At 35.9% G+C, this 4,557-nt stretch overlaps 1 pseudogene; it reads right to left on the bottom strand.

Annotated features, from left to right (window-relative positions):
- Nucleotides 1-3,393: 3,393 nt before the first annotated feature.
- On the bottom strand, nt 3,394-3,492 carry LOC111556790 (annotated as a pseudogene).
- Between the last annotated feature and the right edge of the window lie 1,065 nt (nt 3,493-4,557).

The following is a 4,557-nucleotide window of genomic DNA, read 5'->3' as shown; positions in this document are numbered from 1 at the left end:
CTTCATAGTTATCAATGGCAGAGATCTATAGTTCCAAAGGATCTTTGGAGTTTACAGCCCCCAAGACTGATTTCTTTTTCTTTTTCTAGAATTTATAGTTTCCATTGTATAACATGAGAGGAAGCCAAAAGCCTAACTGGTGGTCTGTTGTACCCACTATCATTTGTCTAAAAGTGACTCTTCCCCTTGACTTTTATAAGAGTTCATAATATAAGCATATAAGACATACTAATTATACACTCAGCACTGAGAGCAATAAAAGTGGTACACAGCAGTGGTCCAAACAGCCCACCACATGGTCACAGCACCTTCTGTAGTAAGCAGAAAACAAAACAGTATCTCTTTCTCTCTCTTCCTTAACTGAGTAATCATGATATGGTCACTTGACCTCCTTGTCTGTCTATGTGGAACAAGTAAGACCTACAGTTTAGCCTGCTCAGCAGAAAGTTCAGGGATGCTCAAGGTCCATGGTAGTCTGCCTGTCCCAATGCATAGTAATAAAATAGGTAGGCATTGATATCAAAACTGATGTACAAATAGGTCAATGAAACAAAACAGTGGACTCAGAGAAAAACCATGTATAGGTTAGAATTTAATATATGACAAATATGGAAATAAAGCACCACAAATCAGAAGTGGAAGAATAGGTTATTTTGTATATGATGCTAAGAAGGAAAATTAGATCCCTAAATAACATAATGCATAAAAGTAGAATCCAGACATATTAATGAAAGATAAAATAGAAAATCAATAAAATAAAATGTCAGAATATATATTTGTGATTTAAATGTGTGAAGAATTGTCTTTAAAATACTTGAGAAGCACAAACCCTCAGGCTAAATACTTATAGCAAAATTAAATATTTTTGTTTAGGAAGAATAGTGTGTATAGAGTTCATAGAGAAGTGATAGACTTTAAGAAAAAAACTTGCAATATTCAAAACTGACAATGTAAAAATGTACAAGGAATTCCTTTAAGTCCACAAAAGATAGATAACCCAAGAGAAAAAAAAAGTGGGCACACATATGAATAGGCAATTAAAATGAAATACACCCCCAAAGCAACAAGCAAATCAAAAGATATTCAAGCTCAGTAGTAATCATAGAAGTAAATGAAAACAATCATGAAATATCATCTTATACCTTTTAATTTGCTTAAAATGTAAAACTAGGCAATACCACCTATTGGTTGTATATAAGAATAAAGGAACTCACTGCACTCCCAGTGGGAGAAGAATGGGGGAACACTTCAAAGCTATCTCTCAGCATTTTGTCAAATCACATCTACACACCCTCTATGACCCAGGAGTTACACTCCTAGGTATGTAGCCTAAAGAAATTCTCCCATTGTTCCACAAACGACATACATAAAACTGCCTATTGTTACCTTGCTTATTGTGATACAGATTCAGAGCAATCTGGGTGCCCATCCCTGACTGGAGAGTAGACATATTAATTTTGGTCGCTACACATGCAGTCTTATGCAACATTTACAAAAAATGGACTAGATGTTCACAGAGTGTTATGGCTGGTACTCCAGTGCTAAGTAAAAGAAATAAAATGACATCTGTGATTTACCGTGATTTCCAAAAATTAATAACACAGGGACACACCAAAAAAAAGCATATTTTGTAAGACTACATAGAATCAAAGAATACATATAAAATGTATTACAATGTTTGCCAATGTTGAATGAGGAAAATGAAAATTTAAAATGGGGACAAATAGGAATGGAGACAGGGGTCAAGAGGCGGAGAGTAAATAGGTATTAGTAAATTAGTAAATTAGTTCTTTCTCTCTTGAAATCATTCAAAATTACCTCAAATGGAGGTAACAACATAAGGTAAAGCACAAAGGCAGGAATGCATAAGTCTGTAAAACCAAAGAGAAATAACCCAATCTGAATAGAACAGAGTGTTTCAATAGGGGTAACTGAAGAGAAGCTTGGAAAGATATGTTGGTAGGCTGAAATTGGATGATTTTTATTTATTTTGATCTAAAAACTAAGATATAAACTTTACTAATATTTCATATATGGATTGACCCTGGGACTCTAGCTCATAATTAAAGACATTTGGGTTCCATATGGAAGAAAAATTCTGAAAAGAGCCAAATTTTCTGTCATTTCTCCTAAAATCTTTCCTAAATGTCTTCTGTTTCAGTGTAGCTAACATCTATGGGCACTTCCTATGGCTCTGTGATGTCATTTCCTTTTGTAGCTATTAGTTCCCTGCAGTGTTTGTACTTTACTCAACCCAGGCTGTCTGATAACAGATGTGATTTCCAGCTGTGTCTATATACCAACCACAGCGGGTTCATTAATAACAATTATTAAGTACTTTATGTTATAAATCGAGCCTGTGGCAATAGAGAAAACATCCAGTCATTTGTTTTATGGCCTCTTGTCAGAGCTAACTATAAATTCCCATTATCTCAACATTATCAGCACTACAAAATGAATCTAAGCATGAGTCATAAATAAAACTACCAAACAGCTCAATCATTCTGCAAAGAACAGAGCATAAATTAACAGTTGACGATGTAATGTTATATATGAACTTAAGTAATAGCTCAGGCCTTCTTGTCAGCTAATTATGTAAATTATTATTTTTAAGACTTAGATTTGTATTTGCATGGCCGGTGCATTCATTTATTCATACAATTAGAGTTCAATAAATATGTAGTCCATACATCGCCCTCCCATAACCCAAGAGTTCCTGCTAATGATATATGAAGTACAGTGAAAATGAAGAGAGAGAAGTTTCAACTGAGAGAATGTCTCTTAGGACTAGAGAGAGCAGGGGGAAAAAATCACATTTTCCCTGAATATTACATTTCACAGGATAAATCATTAAACTTAAGAAAATTAATAGACAAAGAGCCATGAACTATATGCATTATTGTTTCGTACATGGAAGTCCGTATGGATTTTCAGTCAATCATAAAAATATTCCTTTAGTTATCTCTCTGTATTGGGTCCAAGTCATCTTCAATGATGAAGACAGAACAGAACAATAAACTGAACACATGAATTTAATTTTTTAAGAGAGAAATAGCTAGTAACATGTGAAAAATGTTGAAACTCACTAATAACCAAGACGTGCAAATTAAAATTATGAGGTATTATTTTTCATGTTTTAAAGGCTAATTCCCAGTAGGAGGGAGAAGGCAGTAAAAAAGGAAATTAAATCAATTACTAAAAGGCATACAAAGCAGTTCAAATCTGAAAGGCCATTTGTCAGTGTCTACCAAGCGCTCTAAAAGTGTCCATCACTTTTTTTTAATTCAGGTATAATTGACATGCAACATTACACTAGTTTCAGGTATATAATATAATGAGTTGATACTTGTATGTATTGCGAAATGATCACAACGTTGAGTCTAGCTAACATGTAAAAATATGGAATGCTTCGTGAATTTGTGTGTCATCCTGGCACAGGGGCCATGCTGATCTTCTCTGTATATGTGCTACCAAAGCGAGCACAAGTGTTCGTTACTTTTGATCAGAAATTCTAACTCTGGAAAATGTATCAGTTACAGATTTAGTACATGAGTGTTACTGATACCGAACTTATAATGGCAGATAAAAAAGAAATATCAAATGATAAGGTTCATTAGAAGGATGGGAAAATAGCTCAAGTAAAGTCTAAAGAAAAAGCTAAAGAGTTCATGGTACACCCATATAATGGACTACTGTGTCCTATCCAAAAGTATTTTGATATTATTTAATAGGAAAGTGTTCACAGAACACTTTTATATGTCATAAAATGCTATGTATAGTATAATTTCAATTATTAATCATACTATGAAGTTTTTATACACATATATACATGCACCAATATACAAGGCTAGAAGAAATACTCTAAAATATTAAGTTTTTTTTTCACATGATAGAACTGTGAATACTTTATATAATGTAAATTTTCTATATTTTCTGAAGTCTCTCTCAGTGAGAGAAATAATATACAACAAATCTGGCGAGTAAGAATTTCAACTCATATTTTTTCAGGACTTCCACAACCTGTAACCAATAGGCTCATCCAATCTTGCCTTTCACAAAGTTCAACATAAAACTGGCCAACTCCATTTTCTCACTACCTCCAAATCATGGTCTGCCTTCCAACCAACCTCTGTTCAAGCTACATTTCATGTGTACACTCAAGGTAACAAAAGTAGCTAAGCAATATTAAAGTTGAAATCTTGACACTAGCTGAAAGATGGCGGCTTAGGAGGACGCTGGGCTCACCGCGCGTCCTGCTGATCACTTAGATTCCACCTACACCTGCCTAAATAACCCAGAAAACCGCCAGAGGATTAGCAGAACGGAGTCGCCGGAGCCAAACGCAGACGAGAGGCCCACGGAAGAGGGTAGGAAGGGCGGCGTGGCGGTGCGCGCTCCACGGACTGGCGGGAGGGAGCCGGGGCGGAGGGGCGGCTCGCCGGCCAAGCAGAGCCCCCGAGTCTGGCTGGCAAAAGCGGAGGGGCCTGACGGACTGTGTTCCCACAACAAGCGCGACTTAGCGTCTGGGAGGTCATAAGTTAACAGCTCTGCTTGGAA

This window comes from Felis catus, chromosome D1 (assembly GCF_018350175.1).
Source record: "Felis catus isolate Fca126 chromosome D1, F.catus_Fca126_mat1.0, whole genome shotgun sequence".
Classification (NCBI taxonomy): domain Eukaryota; kingdom Metazoa; phylum Chordata; class Mammalia; order Carnivora; family Felidae; genus Felis; species Felis catus.
Note: the sequence above shows the minus strand (reverse complement) of the source record. Positions and strands in the feature narration are given on the sequence as shown.